The sequence below is a fragment of the Mauremys reevesii genome, linkage group 2, assembly GCF_016161935.1.
Source record: "Mauremys reevesii isolate NIE-2019 linkage group 2, ASM1616193v1, whole genome shotgun sequence".
NCBI lineage: Eukaryota > Metazoa > Chordata > Testudines > Geoemydidae > Mauremys > Mauremys reevesii.
In genome coordinates, this window is record NC_052624.1 from 173,976,468 (window position 1) to 173,998,190 (window position 21,723).

Consider the following 21,723-nt stretch of genomic DNA (forward strand, 5'->3'; position numbering starts at 1 on the left):
ATTTTTGGAAAATCTTCAGTTAACTAACAATACTGTGACAATTCTTATCCCAATTCTTATCAACAGACAACTATTCTGGCGTTATTAAACTGATGACCTAGGATATTCTCAATTGACTGATGGACTACGTTGTGCTTAGAACTCTATAAACTGTCCACATCCTGGTTCCTTTACATCCTGTTATGTATTGAGACTGAATGTTTCCTCTTAGTCATAAAGACATTCCTAAAATCCACTTACACAAATTTGGATTGAAAGGTTTTATTTTCTATAAATTCTTCTCCATATACCTTCCCAGGGCTGGATTAATGCAGGGGCTTTAGAGGCTGAAGCCGAGGGCCTCGGGCTGAGAGGGGGTCTCTCAGGCCCATGGGCCGGATGTGGCCCTCTGCTTCTTTTCATCCGGCCCACAGGAAGTCTCTGCACCAGGGGCTAGACACTGGTCTCCGAGTCTCAGCACCCATCCCGGGGCTGGAGCCACGAGCACCGGCTTGCCGATGTGCCCCTGCAGCCCCTGTGCAAGGGGCATTTAGGGAATCTCTGTGCACTGCTCCCATCTCTGCAGCTCCCATTGGCCAGGTACATGCCGGCCACCTCAGGGAGCAGAGCAGAATGGAGCCAGAGCAGGCAGGGATCCTGCCTTAGCCTTGCTGTGCTGCCAACCAGAAGCCGCCCAAGGTAAGCACCTCCCAGCCGGAGCCTGCACCCCGCACCCCAACTCCCTACCCCAGCCTGGAGTTCCTTCCTGTACCCAAACTCCCTCCCAGAGCCTGCACCCCCTCTTGCACCCCAACCCCCTGTCCCAGCCAGGAGCCCCCTCCTGCACCCAAACTCTCACCCAGAGCCCACACCCTGAATCTCCTGCTGCACCCCAACACCTTGTCCCATCCCTGACCCCAGCCCAGAGCCCACCCACCCCCAACTGAAGTTGCACCCCCTCCCACACCCCACAAAATCTAATAGGCTCAGTCCCACAGAAGAGTTAATCCATCCCTGTCCCTTCCAGTCAGACTCCTTCACTTTGAAATTGCACTGTGGGTGAAATTCCCCCCTGAGCAGTGGTTCTGCACAAGGACTATGCATCATTTATGCCCCACTTTAGCCTTCAAGGATGATACTAAAATCAGTAGAATTGTGTCCCCTTACACCAAGGATGTAATTAGCCCACTGACTTTAAACTTTTGGGGCCAGATCTTGAGCAGGGGTAAGTCATCCGGCTTCAGTGGAGCTGGGCTGATTTATACCAACTGATGATCTAGCTTTTTGTTTTCCAACCCATCTTTGCCAGAGAAATTAGAATTCTGATCCAGAAGGGCCAGATATCTCATGCCTACATTAAACAGGATTGTTGAGATGGAAAAATATGAAAGACATTTTTGGGGACATTTATTGCACTACTAATGCCATAGTATAAATTTTTGATCTGGGTTAGGCTTTGCACTCATGGTCCAGAATGTCTTATTACTCTGAGTAAAAACTGTTTTAAGTTACCTGAACACACACCCTTTATATAACATAAAAAAGACTATGTGGATTAGGTTTGAGTCTATAGATGTACAGAACTGCAATATAATAATAACTTGCACTTTTACAGTACCTTCCATCAGAGAATTAAAATGAACTTTACAAACAATCAATTTTTCCTCACCCCTGTGAGGTGGACAGGTTCTATTCTCAGAGAGGTACATTTCAAATTTTGCTGCCTCAGCATTGGGGGAGATACCTCTCAAGTTGGTTATCAAAACCTGAGATATACCCAATAAGCTGACACTTGATATTTAGTCCCAACATCATATAGGATGTTTGTGGCAGAACTAGATATACTTCCTGTAATTCTGCCCCTGATTACTCTTACTCGTTACTGAAATGATTCATTTTCTCCATTTTAAAGTGACTATAAACTCTTACCGTCTGGACTGGATAGTGTTTTACATTCATTTTGAACTCCCTTTTTACTGGCATAAATGATTACACAAGGTGCAAGGCAAAAATGAGCTGGGCCCTAAGCATCTGAATTAGAGGGATCCTTACAAAGCTCAGGAGGTAAAAATCCCCTGGCCTTAGACTGACTCAGAAAAATCAGACCAATAGCATTTTGGACTTTGTCAAGGAAAAAGGTTTAGATGAAGGTGTAACAAAGGCCATATTTGATCTCTCTAACTGGATTTGACAAGTCGGACACATGAGCTATACAATACGTGTAATGACAAAATTACATTACTTTTAAGACCAGATCCTCAATTGTTGCCAGTTGGCATAGCCCCGTTGGAGACAATGAAGTTATACCGATTTACACCAGCTGAGGATCTGACCCACAATCATTCAAGAAACAGACTCATTAACTGCTTAGGGCCAAATGCTTTGCTGGCGTGATGCCATTGAACTCCTTGTGTGTATATATATTTTTTAAGATACAGATGTGTGCATTGGGATTCAGTTATATCATCTGGCTTCTAAAATGTTCTAAGTGAACAGGAATTCTAACCAAAATCACTATTATTAGAGAATTTTTCTGTAAACATTTGGACTGATAAAAGTTCAAGATATTTGGACAAATTATGCCTCAGGTGCACTGGTGTTACCTTGCTGAAGTCTGTTGGATCTGATTTTCCTGGCTCCTTTGATAGCTATTTTAACCTATGCAAACACCTATCAAATCTGACTGTAAATGCCTGGGATGGAATTCAGTCAGGGCAGTGGGGTTAACATCTTGCAAAATGTGCCATGGGGTATTTAATGATCACAAATGGCCTGCCTTGGTTTAATAACATCATCCCAAAGTTAAATCTTTCCCTCTCCTTTAGTACTGTGCCTTTTATGCTGCCCTACCCCCCACCCTGGGTAAGAAATAGATTCTGCTAACTCATCAACTTAGTGAGTCACCCACAACACTCAGCCCTGGGCTTTCTTGGAGGTATCCCATCAGAGTATCCTATTTAGCTAAGATATAATAAGCCCAAGGTGGTTTGGTTTCACCACAGCTGTATAATTGGTAGTTCCTGTAAAAACATGGCATACATCTCAGCGATTTTTTTCCCAAGAAAAGGCATGGCAGCACAGCTTTGTCACAGCCATCAAAACTCAGGCTGATGCAGGAGTTAGACCTCAGAATGTATAAATACAATTCAGCAGTAATAGGCTGACTTTTGTGCACTATTAGAGAAACATGAGTAACCCAAACACTAAAATCCAAAACAGAATCACTGACCCAGCTCTGCAACTCTCTTATTTAAGCTGGGCCAAGAAGGATTATTGCAAACCATTTGCAGTTGTGCGTGATGTAACATTGCTTAAGGGCATTTTGTACCTGGCAAGCCCTGCTGTCCTTTGAATGGGCTTAGATAAGAGACCACCAGGAAAACAGAAACAGGAAAGTGTTGGAAGGGAAACATTGCCTATTAGTATCCAGTCCTTTCAAATAAATAAGAGAAACTTCACAAACAAACCAGCTGGGGGTATGAAGCGTCAGACATAGTCTGGAAGCCAGGTGATAGGAAGGAATGACTTTAAGTTAGATATGAAAACATTAATTGGATGACAGGTAGTCTGAATAATTCCTTGTATGCATGTATGTATAGTGCTAATATTTTCAGATTAAAAAAACTCCAACTATTTAGGACCAGGTTTTGAAGGTGCAAAGGGTGGGGGTGCCTTTCCCCATGAAAAGGTGAGATAGAATTGCGGTCCCTGCTACTTTCCCTGAGGCACTAACTGTCATGGTATATAGAATCACAGTCTATCTCAAATAGAAGGTATTTATTAAACAAAACATATACAGCTGTGAACAAAAACAGGCTTCCACATTGCTTGAATTCCAGCCTTGTTTCCCTTGTTTACCAGGGACTACCCCCTATTTGTAACTATAAATCATAGAGACATCTAGTGGCTGAATAAGTCATTGCAAGTTAATATCTCATTTACTACCTTATATGTGGCAGGAGGAGTTGGGACTATGACATCACCCTCACTCTGCACCAACCTTCAGAGCTGGCTGGTTTTGGAAATGAGAGTGTGATACATCCTCTTATGCAGTGGGTGCATTGTCCCTATATACTAGGTAACTGGAGGCTACAATACCTCTTGGAGTTCTCCCATAGGCTGGTTACCTTATTTACAAAATCTGAGTCTTAATATTTGATTTTTTGAGGGAGTACAGAGGGACTTGTGTATGTTTTCAGTCACACTTTTGAAAACAATTCTAAATATTTGCAGGCACAATGTTGTGCACCTACACTAAATCCCCAATTATTTAAAAAAGTATTATTCCATTGACTATAGGCACAAATATCATTCCTAACTATATTAAAAATGTTTGTTTAAACAAATGACCATCCTTCAAAACTAGTTTTGCTGTCTTATTTGGATATATGTACATTTGGGTATATCAGTACCTTTTTTTGTGCCTAAATATAATTTAAGGAAAAGGTATTTATGTGAGATTGCACAAGTAATTAGCCGTTTTTTGTGTGCAATTGCATATACACATATTTTCCTACCTGGAACATCTTTTTGGCAATATTGTATTTAATTACAGAAATACTTGGAAAAAGACAAGGATGTAGGGCATACTAAAAACGTACTATACAAATGGAAAGAAAAGATTTAGGTGAGCAGTCACTCTATAATTACCTTGCAGCTAGAAAGCCCCAAAATCACATGAAACCTGTTAAAAATAAAGAAGGGACTAATTTTCTTCTCATGGGAAAGGAATTAATTAGCAGTGTGCTGAGGGCCTAAGGATTGGTTCTCATTCAAAATAGATAAATAAAGCAAACATTGCTCCATACGATGAGTGAGATTCTGTGTGGTACAGCACACAACTTGTGGCCCATGGAGGTTGGAGGAAGGCACTGATACGGCTTTAAGCTATCTTTGCACTATTCTGATCTTTGCCTGATCCAGGCTCCTGCAATATTTAGACAGCTCAGAGGGCCTGTTTAAATCACTGCAGCCTCCCTGTGCTGCCCTATGGGTCACATTACTTCCTGGAAACTCTGTGGTTCTGTGTGATACAGACCCTGCTCCCAATCATGTCCTTGGTATTTCCTGTTAGCCAAGGATTGCAAGGAGATCCACAGAAGGCAGCTATATAGCTATCTTCTGACAGGGCCGTCCAGAGGGGGAAGCAAGTGGGGCAATTTGCCCCAGGCCCCGCAGGGGCCCCCACGAGAGTTTTTCGGGGCCCCTGGAGTGGGGTCCTTCACTCGCTCCGGGGGCCTTGGAGCTTCTTCCCCTCTGGGTCTTCGGCGGTGGGGGGTCCTTCTGCTCCGGGGCGGAAGGACCCCCCGCTGCCGAATTACCACCAAAGTGCCGGGTCTGTGGCAGCAATTAGGCCGCGGGGGGGCCCCCGCCGTGGGTCTTCGGGGCACTTCGGCGGTGGGTCCCGGAGTGGAAGGACCCCCCCCTGCCGCCGAAGCGGGGGGCCTCTGCCGCCGAAGACACCAGGCCCCCTGAATCCTCTGGGCGTCCCTGTCTTCTGTAGGTTTGTGCTAGAAGAATCTTTCCCTGCCCCCATGTGGGGAGTTTAGGGCCCTTTCATGCTGTTCCATCCCTCTTACCTGTCGTAGAAGGGCTGGAGCCTGAGCGATGATCTTGCCTTCTGTATTAGAATCATTCTTCAAAATAATGCTCCGTTTCTGATGCTCTCGTCTGTAATGTAAACATAAGGATACGTCCTGTCTTTGTAAAGTGTTTTGAGATTTGTGAATGAAAAAGCTATGCAAGCATGAACATTTTTTTTTTAATTTTTAGCATTGGGCTTGATCCTATAATCTTTATTCAGGGCCTGATCTCGTCTACTAAAGTGGAGGAAATCGCATCAAGGTCCTTTTTGTAGGATTTTCTCCCTAACTGTGCTATTGAGGGGTGGAGTTTGTCTCCTGCAAGAATAGGCCATTGGTCAAATCTTACATCTAAACAACTCAGCAGTGATCCCTGAACAATTTACAACGTTCTCCATACTTATTATTATTATTTATTAATTATTTGTATTGTGTTAATACCTAGCCACTCCGAACATGGATCACGGCCCCATTGTGCTAGGCACTGTATAAACAAAGAACAGATATCTTATCACATAGAAAAATATTTGACCCTGTTACCTCCCATTGACTCGGTTATGAATGCTCAGCACCTCTGAAAATCAGGACTATTCAGTGTATATGTGTAAATATGTAAGGTGAAAACCTGGCTGCATTGAAGTCAATGGAAGTTTTGCCATTGGCTTGGCTTGGGCCAGGTTTTCACCTATATGCTTGTATTTGTGGTAGAAATAAACCTACACAAATTGCTATAAATATGTCCATATAACACATCTTTCAATTAGTCATTGCAAGAGATTTTACAATCAGTGTTAAAGAACAGCTACATTGTCTACCTGCACATGAATCTATCTATCTATTTCATAACTGTGAGTCTTTTATATGATTGTAATCATCTGTGATTTGCAATCTCCTATTTCTGGATTTAGAAAGGAAAGTGAGAACCTGTTAAATATCTTTAAATTGGTTCTCCCAGTGACATTAGTAACATTTTGCATTTTTAAGGCTTTTGTTTTTCCAGGACTTAAATTTTTAACAAGAAATTGCTTACAGCATTTTTCGCTGCTTTGGAGATGGCATTAAAAAATGGGTCTTTCCTCGTCTTTGATTTCCTGGGATGCAAACAGTATCTAATTTCACTGAAAACTATTTTTTAACCTTAACATTAAAAGTGATGGCTACATTTGCTGGGGGCTTCCGTGATAACACACTGTTCTTTTACCCCTGAGCTCCTGATTCAAGAATACAGAATGTTGAGGGGTTTAGAGTTTGAGGGAGGGAGTGGATTTCAGTTAATTTCCTTGTAGCTGATGTTTCCACATCTCAGAATTATCATCTTGTACTCAGCCCAATTGAGGGTAAAATGCAGCCTTGTGGTGTAGTGTTGGACAAGGTGGGAAGGAACCTTTTCTACCCTGTGCAAGCAGCGGAGCAGATCTCTCCATAGTGCTTAGAGAGAGCCAGGAGAGAAGGCTAGGTAATGTGCTTTGCCATGCCACATTTTCCAAAATTGGGAATGGCCTGCTATTCAGAGGGCATGTCCCATTCTTCAAGCCATATGGTGCTTGTGCTGCTGTCAGTAGGACCTACTAATGCTGGGATATATGCTGCTCCTATTTAGAAGAGCAGCAAAAGGCATTTTAGAGTGCATCTCCCTGCCTACTGAATGCATTATGTCCTCACTGGTAAGAGAGGATGCACCATTAGCATTTCTCCACCTTATGGCTCTGGCCAGGACAGTTTTTAACCATAACATTTTTAATGGATGTGTTGCCCAGGACCAAGGTTGCTCAAACTGAAATTATTTCTGTCTCTCAGAGACGTTAGTAGTATATGTTAATCATGAACTAGAAACTGTGTACTATAGAAGTACTTCAGACACATACAAGGTGAAAAAAGTAAATGATGGATGCCACTAGAAGCACTAGTTCTATTAACGTTACTGTGAATTCACATAACCTGTGTGCATTCTGGGATTGCGTGACTCTTCTGTTGTATATTAATAAGACTCGCAAGATACTGTAAAAACCCTGAAAATGCTCTTTGGGTTTTATCAGATGTATTGGCTGGATTAACAAAAGTGATGAGAGCAGCTCCTGGATATGAGAACTCACTGTGACACAACATCTCCTGTCCTGGCCAGGTATTGTGATAACTCTTTTAATGTGCCTTTATGCTAAATGTTCAGCTCTTTGCCCTGTGACATACAGTATGAAGAGAGAGTTCTAGAATGCCAGAGTGTCTCAAATTAGTTCCTAATCCCTTTAGCCATTACTGCTTGTTGTAGAGTGCAGTCCTGGAGCATGCTACCTTGTGGTGTGGCACTGTAATCATCCTGCCTCAGTTTCCTTCTTGGTTCTCCCAATAATCCACTCACAGCCAGGAGGATTTAACATAGCATTCTCCTTGGGATCCAGTTTATTAAGTCCTCTCAAATGAATGTTTCTTTTGACCTGTCCTGGCTCAAGCCTTTTTCTTGCTGGGGTCTTCCAGTTTAACTTTTGTTTCAGGGCTTCCAGTCTATTTTTATTCTGACCTTCAGACCCTGGCTCCCAGTTCCCTGTAAGCAGGAGAGCGCTGCTGTTTCTAATCCAGCCCCTGGCCTCTTTGGAGAGTCTTTTTCCTCACGTATTTTCTGGCCCCAATCCTGGGCTCAACACTTCTTCTCCTGCCTGGGCAGTGCTTCACATCTGGCAGGCATCCCATCAGGGTTTTGTACTACTCTAGAGAGCCTCCCTCTGATTCTTTCAAACTGAGCTAAGAGCAGTCCTTCATGACTGCCTAGCATTAAAGGGTTAATCTTGCAAAGTGCTGAGCACCGTAACCGAATCCAGCAAAACACACTAGCCTGTGCTTAGATTTAAGCAGCTGAGTAGTCAGACTGAAGACAGTGGATTATTTCTGTGATTAAAATTAAGGGTTTTGCTGGACTGGGTTAGAGTACTCAGCACCTGTCAGGATTGAGCCATACATTAGTGGCATTATTTCATTTTAAAAGGCTGAGAGTTAGTGTAAAGTTTTGTATCAAATCATCAGAAAATGTTGCCACTGCTTTAGGAATGACTGTTATATCATTTACTTGTCTCTGCTACAGTTCTGGAGAACAATAATATTTGTGTGTACTTGAATAGATTGCCAGAATCAATCCAGTTCCAGGAGACAAACATGGACATGTCCTCTCTTCCACTGTAATGTGAATACTCAAATCTTTCTACATAAGGAACTCATATATTTGAGTTTCACAGCACTCCCTAATAAGGTTTTATAGCCGTTAGTGTCAGTGTCATCTATCACTAAGGCATTGAAAAAGTGGAGTTTCTTTCCCATACCACCTCTCTAAGCATCCAAGATGAAGTGATTTTATATCTTACACTTCTGCAGAGCTTTTAAATCCCACAGTACAACTTGTTTCACCTGAGCCTGGAAGACTTTGTAAATGGTTTCCCAGACATTGTTGAAGGGGCCTTTTCTTCCCTTCTTAGTTTCCTATTGTTTAAATTTAAAAATTCGATGAGGTTTTGTTGAACATGAGAAGAAGAGCTACAGGACACATTACAGACAATGCATGTGCAAAAGGTAAGTTACGTGATCTAATAAATAAAATTGTAACCGTCTGAAATTTCAAATGTTTGCAAGCGTGTTAAACCTTTAAGCCTCAGACAGTTTTCCGTGCTGACAACTAAATAATGAATTGATGGCTTAATGTCCCTGATAGCCTGAGGGTTTCAAATACATGTTTAGTCAAAATAATTGGTGCTTTAATCATTCTTTATGAACCAACTACGTTCCTTGGTCTTAAAGGAGTGGTGCAAAGCAAAATGTATCTCTGCAATGAATGCTCCATTGTGTATGTCTAAAACAATCTCTTGGTAGACTGGGTGGCAAGATGTGGTATCAGTGCACACCCTTCTATAAAACCCTCTTATATAAGTCCCTTGTCTACATTATATCTGTAAACAAATCACGGAATCTGATTACAAGATAGTTGTCCCCAACCCAGTTACGACACAGTTAAAGCTGCAGTATAGATGGAATCTCTCAATCTATTGGGACTAAAACCCTGGACAGACCAAGGTCCTGCCCCTGCAATGATGGTGTCTGACTAGATTGCTGCATCTGCACATGTAAGTGGGGCTTCACATGGATCGTGCAATATGTCCACATAATGTCACTTGTAAGGCTTTAATCCAATTAAGACCCATCTAACTTTGTTATAACCCAGTCAAGGGACAATAGCATTGGAATGGGTTCCTTGACTCAAGTATAGCTGTAGTATAAACACGACCTAAATGTGAAGTAACTAAATGCTAGTTTGGTAGCTCCAATTATAATGGCTTATGCAATTGTGTCTGTCTGTGTCCGTTTTTATGCCGTGCCAACCATATAGTGGCCGAGCTCCATCTCACTATTGGAAGCTGGCTGCCTGAATTAGGGCTCCCTGCTTTCATTTAGTATCCGCTCCCATCATGACAGGGCTGGGACAGTTCCAAGGAGAAATAGCAAAGGAAGGGTTCAAGGAAAGCCAGCTGAGTGCTGTGAAGTACTGCCCATCAACGTGTGAACTAAAACATGCTGCTTGAAACTCTGGTGTGTGGCTCCTTCCCCGGTGCTTGATATGAGCAATTTGCTTTAAAAAAATGGGGGTGCACAAAGCCTTTTTTGATGGTGGAGGCTCCAGGCACAACCTCCCCAGGGCATACTTGTCAAAAATTCCTGCCACCTGATGCAAGTAGCAAATTCCAAAAGCAAAGAAACTGTTCTTCAGAAATAGCTTTATGAGCCTAGGATAAGATACTTCTGTCAGAATGATTTAGCTTGTATCTAGAGGCAGGGAATCCCTATGCCATCATCCCTCTTCCCTTCTTCATTTTGAAATAGGCCCTTGTCCAAGACTAAATTACCTAACTCATTCTCTGAACTCCCTGTGGTACATGACCTCCTGCAATGGCATGAGCAGAAAAGACCTCCTAGTGGGACGGAGGCAGAGGGGCATGTGCTTCTCTGCTATTTTAACCTCCCCTCCATTATAATTGACTTTACATGCTGCTGTCTGGGCATAATTCTTTGAGACAAGTCTCCAAACTGGAGAAAAAAACAATAGCGGGAATGATTATAAAATGTAATTAATTTGTCTGTCTATTAAGGAGAAAGAAAATGGCTAATCTGTAGCAGATTTCTTCCCATTTGGATAGCGTGACCGTATCCAATTAAAACGGAACCCTCTGCAGAAGTCTCATTTCCTGGCTGCTCCAAAATCAGGATGTAGTGGGCATCGCTACTTCTGGATGTTTTCTTTGTGTCTGAAAAAGGGGGAAATATGGCAATGATGCTGTACATATATCAGTTTGCAAGGACTCTGAGGGTGCAAAATCCTTAAAGGAGGATGGGGGAGAAAGAAGTATCTCAGCAAGACTCGGCTGGCTCTTGTAAATGTTAGATAGTTTTGACAGTCTGCCAAAATGTTTCAGTATTTCTTTGAAGCTTTTCTTCAACTTAATACTGTGCAGTAATTAAAGTGTACAATTTCAGCGGCACTTTTTTTTTGTTTGTTTCAACATAACTTTGCTCTGGAGAACCTTACATTCCCTCCTGAGCGTCTTTTCCAGGGTGAGAGAGGGGGACGGGGAGGATGGAAAGACCTCAACATCTGCTAGAAACAAGTTTTACTTTAGCTTATGTTGGTGATGATCTGTTCTAGCCTCCTGTTATTTATCTTCTCTCTCTTTTCTAGTTATTCTTTATCTAGCTATCTGGAAGAGTTTCACAGTTCATTAGATGATTCAGAACAATTTTCCTACAATTAAAAACAAGTCACCTTAGACCTAGTCTACACACATTTTTGGTACCAGTTTAACTATTTTTGGATAGGGGTGTGCTTTGTTGGGTTTATTATACCAAAATAGCTAAAGTGGTGCAACTCCTAGTGTGGATACAGTTATACTAGTATCCAGGTCCTATGTACTGGTATAACTGCATCTGCTATAGGGGCTTGCACCACTTTAATTATGCCATTTTCAAAATGATATAGTAAGGGTTTGTCTATACACACAAGTTGTACTACTTGAACTATACCCGTTTAGTTAAAGCAGTAAATATACAAGTGTGGATGCAGTTATATGATATAAAGGTGCTTATTTCAGTACAGCTTATTCTCATATGGGAAGGGGAATAAGATATACTAGTATTAGGCACCTTTATACTGGTATAATTGCATCTACATTAGCGGTTGTACTGGTAGAACTATATTGATGACAAATCACATCCCTAACTGACATAGTTATATTGGTGCACACACTGTGGGTAGATCAGGCCTTAATGTGGTACAAAATCTGTGTGTAGATAGCTCTTATGAGTGCAAGTGGGTTTTCTTTTTATAGTCTGGATTTTGATTTGAGCAGAACAGAATTATAAACACGGTAGATTTATTGTCTCGCCACCTCTCCCCCTCCTCACCCAAGTAAAATGTTCTTTGAAAAGCAGTAAGTTTCCATGGGCAAATGAAGCAAAGAAAATTACAAATGTCACCAATGGAGCCCTACTAAAGTAAGATGCAGTCAGTGCTGGGCTTGCATTGCCAACTTTAATTTTATTTTATTATATTGTGTATTGTCATTTTTAATGATAATTTCCCCCACCGAAGACCATTTAAACCATTAAAAAACAAAACAAAACACACGGTGCCCAAATTGTCAGATTGATATTTGAAGTGAATGAGAGCTGCTGGGTGCTCTGATAATAAGGCTCCTCATTTAGGTGTCTTAGGTCTTGATTTTTCAAAGACTTATGCACAGTGAATAGTTTCCTTGACTTCAGTAGCACTATTCCAGACAGTAAAGTTAATCAGAACACAAGTCTTTGCAGGATGGACTGAGGGGCTGTATTTACAAATTTCAGCTAATATTACCTAAATAGCAAATCAAAATTTATCCTGAAAAGACCGTGCATATTCCAAATATTGATATTTTTCTGTTATTTTGCCTGCAATAAATTAAAATTAAGTGTTTAAGGGTTTTACAGGTGTTTTAAATACAGTGAGATTCCAGTGGAGTGGAGTGCATTAGGGTTGCCATCCTGTTACTGTTTAAACCAATTCCAACACTCCCCTTGCTTTCAGTAGGGCTGAATTGAATTCTAAGGTGGTTAATGGGGAGTTTATCTGAGCAAACTGAGCAAGGACTTTAGGATTTATCTGTATCTGCTTAGGACATTTCATTTAAAAGTTAACTATATCTATCTATCTATCTATCTATCTAGTGGGGTGGTGGTGGCAAAGAAAGCCACCTGTATTTTTGGTCGATGGACTAGCCAGTATCCCTTTTCTATTACTATAAGCTTATTAATGCTAAAGTTTCTTTGGATCTAAGTCAACTTATGGTGCAGTTTGTGAACTTCAATATATTCTACTAAGACAATAATAATATCTTGCATTTATATAGCACCTTTCATCTTGAGTGGTTTTATCTAGTGGTGGGGCTGAAAATGTGCAGTTAACTCAATATTTGCATCAACCTATGGGATGGAACTTGGTTCTTAATAGCATGTTGGGAGTTCACAGTACTGCTGGAGGTGCCATCTTTCAGATTGAAAACTGAAGTTCTGAACTCATTGTCATTAAAGAATCCATGGCACATATGGTTAGAATTATATTGATTGTCCTAGCTAATTGGGTAATTCCTTTCTGCATACCTCATTCCCCTATATTACAAGAAAACTTTAAAAATTCTCCTATATTATTTCTTTTCATTCACAAAAAACAACCACACATTCTGAGTTAATATGATTTGATTTTAGATAAAGGGAAACATCCAAACAAAAGTAAATCACAGAATATATCCCTTCTGTAATATGTTGCATCATGTTTACCTCACAAGTGGCAGCTGTCTCCACAGGCAAGCAGATTCGTTAAAATGTAAAGGGGTAGCGTAGAGCAATGGAAGTCTGAACTATTGCATACCACTTACACCACACTTCCTGTTAAGTTAGGTATTTTGTATCTTCTATCTCCCAGCTCAAAATTTTTCTTCTTGAGTGCACGGCAGAAGCAGAAGAGGGAATACTAGCTATCTCCTACCTGAAGACTTCACAATTCCAGGCCCTTGAAACCCTGGTAGGTTAACTCTAGGGTGACCAGACAACAAATGTGAAAAATCGGGATGGGGGTCGGGGGGGGTAATAGGAGCCTATATAAGAAAAAGACCCCAAAATCGGGACTGTCCCTATAAAATCGGGACATCTGATCACTCTTCTTAACTCCCTTGGTGTACATGCAGAGTCCTCACACATTTTTCAAACCTCCCAATATTCTGTAACTTATCTACCCATCTCAAAACTTAATAAAGTGTGAAAATTCTTATACAAGGGCTTCTATGGTGGTCACAGTTTTCAAAGTTTTACAGCATACAGTGCATCCTGACTTGACAGAAGGAAAATACAGTAAGATGATAATATTTGCCAGTGATGCATAACTCTGAGCACTAGCCAGTACAAATAAGAAATCATGAAAATTAGAGCTGGAGAAGATGTATTTAATCAGCCATTTAGGGTGATTTATAATCATCTTTGCTCGTTGTTTGGTTACTAGTTACATCGTTTTGTACCCCCCGAACAATTCTGCACAGACTTAAAACTGGGACAGATGTGACTTACAGTATATGATCAGTCTCAATATGCAAAAGGAGAGTATATTAAAGTCTATGGGTGAGATCCTCCAATTTGGTATAACCACGTTGCATAGCACTGCTTGTACAAACTGGCCCTAGAGGTGATATATGGATATGGAAGGATCACATTGGGCCAGGGGCATCCTCATGTAGAAAAGCCAGTGCAGAGACTCCTATGCTTTCCATCCCTGTTGCCAGTGTTAGAGGGATAGGTGGAGAAAAGTGTATGTGGGCAGGACTCCCTTTCCCTACGTTGATCTCTGGTAGCGGTTTGGTTCCTTGGGACCATTAGCATCCATTTAGGCTGCTTAACCGTGTACAGGTGGAATAGCCGTGTGCTCATCAGCTTCAGAATCAGGAGAGTGAAAAGATGAGCTTTATGATATATTTGTGTCCCCTTCCCACTCGCACAGACATATAAACCTTGAACCACGAATATGCCCAACATTCAGAAAATTGGAGTTTCAGAAAAAATGAAATTCTAATTTAAGGGACATTTATATCTGTGAGTGTGTGTATGTATACTTGAAAAGAATAGGGCCAAATTTTTCAATAGTGGCCATTTATGTGGGTACCTCCATTATTTGGATGTATAGTCAGGTCCAAGGTGTTTCAGGATGGGTGCCCAAATGCAGAGACACCCCAAATCAGTTACTACTGTTGAAAATTAGACTGCATATATGTGGTGATGCTTATAGTACTTTATCAGTCCTACATAACCTTGAGTACTGCCAACCCCAAGCATTCCAACAGTATGAGGCCAGGCCCCTAAAAACTTGTGAGATTGTTTTAAAATAATGAGATTTTTGTGTGTGTGTAAAACAAAGAAACAAACAACAACAACAAAAAACCCCAAACCATTTTGCCTTTATACCTGACTTCTGGTTTCAGAGCTTTTAGGGTGCACTCGTTTCATGTTTCCAAGCTTTTATCTGCCACCATGAGGACTAGAAATTTACTTTTTTTTTTTTTAGATGGAGATTCCATTTATTATGCAATCTATTGATTGCAGCTGCTGTGGTTTTAACAAAAAATACAAAATATCATGAAACTTATGATAATATCCACAGGTGCTGGCAACACTGAGTTTGCAGTCTGGAAGCTGTCTAACATTAAGACCCACCTAGTAAAGCATGGTTTCTCTTTGGCCCTGATCCATCTCCAGTGGAGCCACTGATTTTAATGGGAGTTGGACCAACCCCTCTGTTTCAATCAGGGGCTAGTCTAAGATTTTGCATAGCAATCACATGAAATTTGCAGTTTTCCCTGGGTGTGATGCAAAAGTCATTAAAAATTTGGCAGTTTTGATTGAGTTTTGTTTGAAATTTTTAGTTTGTTTAAACCCAAAGCTCAAGTTGAAGCTTGATGGAGAGGAAAATGCATGTGGATTGAAAGTAAAGAAAATATTTGCACAAAACCTTCTTAAGTGAAATCACTGAGTTTTTCATAGATCTATCAAGAAAGTGTTTTGCAGACTGCTGAGGACCCTGTACTGGGTGTTATAATAGGAAGATGATTTCTTGTTCATAGTCTCTGTTTCTGATATTGCCTTTGCAGCAGTTTTAAAAAAAATTACATTCACCGATTTTATTTTACATTCTGATTTCTCTGTCCTTGACCTAAAACTGTCAGACCAAGATGATATTATCATCTGCAGCAGATTGTGAACTATCAATTCTTTTTCTTTATGTACAGTAGCAAGCAGAATGCAGATGGGACCCCTCCCTGGCAGCTTGTGTTTTCCACTCTTTGAGGATTCTTGAATCTGATCTGTCACAGATGTTCCATTCTAAAACAGGATCTCAGGTGAACTGAGCAGATTTGCCTGAAATAGTGAATTATAGCAATAGCAACACAGGAATTGTCAAACTGCCTCAGACCAGTGGCCCATCCTTGATTCAGAAGAAAGTGCAAGAAATCTCAAATAGGCAATTATGAAATAACTGGCCCATTGGGGAGGTTTCTTCCTAACCCCCTTCAGGTGCTAGTTGGTTTATTCCCTGAATATCCCTTCCAGATTTATTTTGGTTGTGGTTGTTTCATTTTGTTTTTTATTACTATTAAAACTAGGCTTGACCTTCCACCTTATATCTTAACCCTGTATTTGTTAATGAAAAAATCTTTAATACAATAAGTCGACAAGTAGCTAACTAGAGATTTGTGAAAAGTTTTGTGTGTCAGACAAACCCAGGAAATGTTAGATTTTGGCGAGTCCAATCATTCACATTAGTATAGTTTCACAAATTTACTCCATGAATAAAGTAATCTAAGAATATGCAACATGTGCATTACTTTGTAGGTCAAAAGAGAATATTTCAGGTGCTCCTCTCTGGTGGTAGTTTGTGTGTGTGCACGCTAAATCATTTTCATGTGATCAGAAGGCATGTGGCCCATTGGTGACTGCCAGTAGCAAAAATCCTCAACTCCTGGAGATGGGACACTAGATGGGAAGGGCTTTGAGTTACTACAGAGAATTCTTTCCCAGGTGTCTGTCTGGTGGGTCTTGCCCACATGCTCAGGGTCTAACTGATTGCCATATTTGGGGTCAGGAAGGAATTTTATCTCATGTCAGCTTGGCAGAGACCCTGGGTTGTTTTGTTTTTTTTGCCTTCCTCTGCAGCATGGGGCACTAGTTACTTTCAGGTTTAAACTTGTGTAAATGGTGAATTCTCTGTAACTTAAAGTCTTTAAACCATAATTTGAGGCCTTCAGTATCTCAGCCTGCGGTTATGGGTCTATTACAGGCAGGGGCGGCGTCCCGTCTCGTCCTGGTGGACCTACCGCCGGCATGCGGCGGGCGGAGCTCCACGACAAAAAACGCCCTCCCCAGGAGCCCGCGCCCGCGCGGGCGGGCCCCGCTGGTGCCTAGAGCCGCCCCTGATTACAGGAGTGGGTGGGTGAGGTTCTGTGGCCTGCAATATACAGGAGGTCAGACTAGATGATTACGATGGTCCCTTCTGACATTAAAGTCTCTGAGTCTATGAGAAGGATTGAAATCCACAGAGAAGAGAAAATAGAGAGGGACAGAGCTGAATTTTTAATCTCAGAAATCCTGTTAAATTTTTACCACCTATCACCAATATTATTTTTTACATTGTGATTCTTCTTGTTCACTTTGTAATACATCCTTAAAGGATAGATTTTTAAAATTATATTTAATGGAACAGAAGATGGTGTAATGTAGTGCAGGTCTGCCACTGGAAAAATATCTTTATATGACTTTTTTTTTCTTTTGGAGAGATGCTCCAATAAAGAGATGTTAAAAGGCATTAGAGAAGGCTGAAGGGAACATCTCAGGGAAGATTTGGTTAAAACACTGACCTTACCTGTTGGGTTTAATGGTTTTTCCAGGGTCTGCCCATTGGGCTAAGATCAGAGTTGCCTAAACATATAGATAAATACTCTTCGACCATCACTAAGTACCAACTCTTGTAACTTCTCCAGCCATGGAACATCAGGGCCATTGGAACCAAGCTTTATGTGATAACCTGGGGGTAGCACTGTTAGTATTACTTCAGAAAGTAGCTGTAACTGAGACACATAATGTTGAAAATCTGCCAATGAAGCTACTATGTGAAAAAGCTCATTCATACCTCACACCATCAGGACTTTGGGACAGGGGGAGGAAGAGATATTAATACTGATGCAAAAATGATTTAAATAAAATTATTATAACTAATCTTTAAGTCATTACCACCTTATTTGCACCCTTGCAGAATATTAAGATATACAAGAGCATTATAGCCATGATGCTTGGAAATATAAAATACACATATTTTGCTAATTATGTTACAAGATGTTGAAGCTAATCAAATAAATTCCAGAAGGGTTCCGCTTTGATCTCCCAAGGACAAGCAAACATCAAGCAGACAAACCATGTAAACCTTTCTAGGAAGAAAGCTTATTGTGAAAGGAATGCAGGTTTGTGTTATCAGAGCAATAAATCTAGAGGTAAAGTGGGCCTGTAATCCCCCACCCCCTTTCTTTAAAAAACCAAAACAAACCCTGAGTTTAAACCCACACAAAGAATTCTCAGACTTGTCTACACTTACCTCACTGCAGCTACACCAGTGTAGGTACTCCTCCTCCCAGAGAGACAGTAGCTAGGTCAATGGGAGAAATCTTTCTGTCGACATAGAGCTGTTTAGCAGGGGGTTAGGTTGGTATAACTGCATTGCTCAGAGGTGTGGATTTTCCACACCCCTGAGCAACATAATTATGCTGACATAAGTTGCTGGTGTAGAGCAAGCCCTAGAAATATCCTTAATTAACAGATTTTTTTTTGTAAACACACTAAAGTCTTCATTCTTTAAACCTGGAGAACACTTATGGTAGGAAATGCCTTACAGAAGATACTGCTTACTTTCAACTCATGTTTCCACTGAAAGGTGATAACTTTTGCTGATTCTCAAATACTTAAGAAGGCATAAGCATCTTTTAATATATATATATATTTGCAAATATCCTGTACCTAAAAGCAAGCCTTCAAAGAATAACTGTCTGATATTTGTATATGATATGTATATTAAAATGTTTTATATACAAATACAGCTAGGTCATTTGATTCTAGACTAATACTAATATAAGAAGCCATTTAAGTATAAAATATTTGTACTGATGGGGAATTAATTAATCAGTTACTGGAAGTCTGAAAGCAAACCCTCATCCAATGCAGGAAGACAAGACAATCTTCATTCCAAAAATTGTTATGTAGAGTCAGAAACTTAGGCTGGAGACTTTCTAAAAGTTTTATTTAATTAAAAATTCTATTTTTGAACTAAAAGTTCTTCCATAAAAATAAGAGTGCTTGGATTTTTTGAAAAAACAAATTTTGTTTCCTATCATACACTAATAAAAGTGTAAAAAAAAAAAAACAAAAAACAAAACCAGAAAAATTGACCAAATAAAAAGAATGAGTTAAAACAAACTTTAACAATCATCTGGATCTTTCTTGCCACAAGAAGAACAAAGGCAATTAAAGAAATGTTTCATATATTTATACAAACTGCATATTCAGGAGCTGAAAGTGTCATTTAAGACTCTAAGCCAAATCTGAAGGCAGGGAGCCAATGAAAGAGTAACAACAACCAACTTGAACAAGCATGAAAGAGGTATGTTTTTCTATAATTTCATGAAAGTAAGGAGAAGGGTATAAAATACTCTGAAGTGAGGTTCCCACATTCACAGCTCCTGCTACTCTGCTTAGACAGCAAGAATTCCACAACTCATCCTGTCCATCTCTATAGGCAAGTTGCCACAAACAGATAAGGCTCAAGAAGAAGCCAACCTAAGGAAACATCCCCAAGACTTCAGCATGGATTGGTGAGAGGACGTTAACTAAACTCTAAAGGGATTAGATTCAAAACTCTTGTAATGATTTTGTTGGAAAGTTGAAATGTTGTAATTTAAAAGACTAACAGTTTCTCCTATTAATCACCAAATGGTTAGACCAGGTATTCCTGGACAGGAGATGGGACTAGACCTTGGTAAACAGAGAAATAGTGGTATTGAATTGGTTTTAAGTTTCTTAATATTGGTTAATTGGCTGGTCTCAAGACAGCCCCTTAAATGACTTCTACCAAGTAATTTATCTAAATATTTTCTTTGGTTTCATAGCATGTAATTAAGTCATTTGTCAACTATAAACTAGCTGGTTATCTATTAATAACCAACAGGAATGTAAGAACCAGCAGTGCTAAAACCTGGGACCATGGGGTGTCTGGGCCGCTAACACTTCCACATCACCACAGGAAGCTTAGGTTTGGCTCTTGCAGGAGGCCGGGTCCAGAAGGAAGTAACACCCACCAGGACCTGAATGGTAGTTCCTTGCAACCCACTGACTTGCTGGCATCAGTACTTAAGCCAAGAAGTCATGACGGAGAGTTGTCTGAGCAACAGTACAGACTGCCTACCTATCTTGCTTCAGACCCTGCATGTGAGAGATCCTAGACTTTAGCTTCTGACCCTGCTTGCCTACTGACACCTGACTCCTGGTTTGCCCTCCGGTCTAAGACTCTGACCTTCTGGTACCCAACTTGGCCTGAGTCCTGCTCTGACCACTAGGTCAGACCACCCATGACCCAGTCATGACCAGGGCCGGCTCCAGGTTTTCTGCCGCCCCAAGCGAAGAAAAAAAAGAAGAAAAAAGAAAAGGCAGCACTTGGGCGGCAGCTCAATCGCGGTGGCGGGTCCTTCACTCCCTCTCTTCCTCTTTGGCAGCACTTCAGCGGCAGCTCAAAGAGGAAGAGAGGGACTGAGGGACCCGCCTCCGAATCCCCGCCGAAGACCCAGACGTGCCGCCCCAAAAGCGGACAGAGTGCTGCCCCTTTGTATTGGCCGCCCCAAGCACCTGCTTCCTTAGCTGGTGCCTGGAGCCAGCCCTGGTCACGACAAGGTCTGTCTGCCCTGAAACAAAGTTCCTTTCCCCATTTTAAAACATTCTTAGTTATCTAAGGATATACTAAAGAATGAATTCACAATAATTTTACGAAACATATAGTTTGGTCTTAGCTTACCAAGAGGAAAAGACATCTCAGGGACGTTCACTCTGAGGGATGTAATCTCTGTTAAAAGCTCTCCACAAAGACACATGGAAGGGATTGTAACAAATAACAACTTATCAGTTGCATTCAGTCATTGTGTTTTATATTTTATTTTATTTTCCTTAATAATAAAATAGCATGTTTAATAACTGATTATTTTGCTTTGTCTTGATCATGGTGACCCCTAAGATAAGTTAAAAAAAAAACAAAAAACAGTTGTGACTAAAATGGTGGGAGCCACACCCCTGAGTTGACAATAAGAGAAAAAATTAAGAAAAGCTAACTGGCCTACCATTTCTTGTTTCTATAAATTAAATATTGTAAGTAATTTTAAAGACAAAATTATTAGGTGTTGAACAATTTAAAACAATTTTAAAATTCAACACCACAAACTCATGTGAGACCACCTGTATTAAGCTACCTGCCATTTGGCAATGTGAAAGCAATGAGGTGGCAATGGGTATATATTCTGAGCATTATTGCTTGAACAAATGCATGTGGAATGTCAACCTGAGGAATTTCTCATGTTATTGAACAAGAACACGGACCCTTCTCTTCCCTCCAGCAAACAGTTGAGACGTGGACAGCAAGATTTAGTGAAGAGTGTGGTGTTATGTATAATTGATTAATTCTAGTTAAAATATTTTTCTATTCAACTGTGGACAGAGTAAAGCATCTAAATCAGAATCAAGCTGTGCAGTCACTGTTTTAAGTAATAAAACCTGTAAATGTGGATCAGTGCCCCAATCCACCATCCCTCAAACATAGTTTATCTCTTTTCCTTGCCTCTTACTATCTACCTGTCTAAATTACAAAATTAAGCAATCATGTGTCAGACATCCAAAACTGTGTGTCACTGCTGCCCCTTCTACAAAACATAATTGCTAGTTTCTTTACTTTTGGTGAATGAGGAAAGATTATAGAGAGTATAGATCCACAGTGCAGTTAAGAAGAAACAACATTTTTCTTTCCACTGATCTC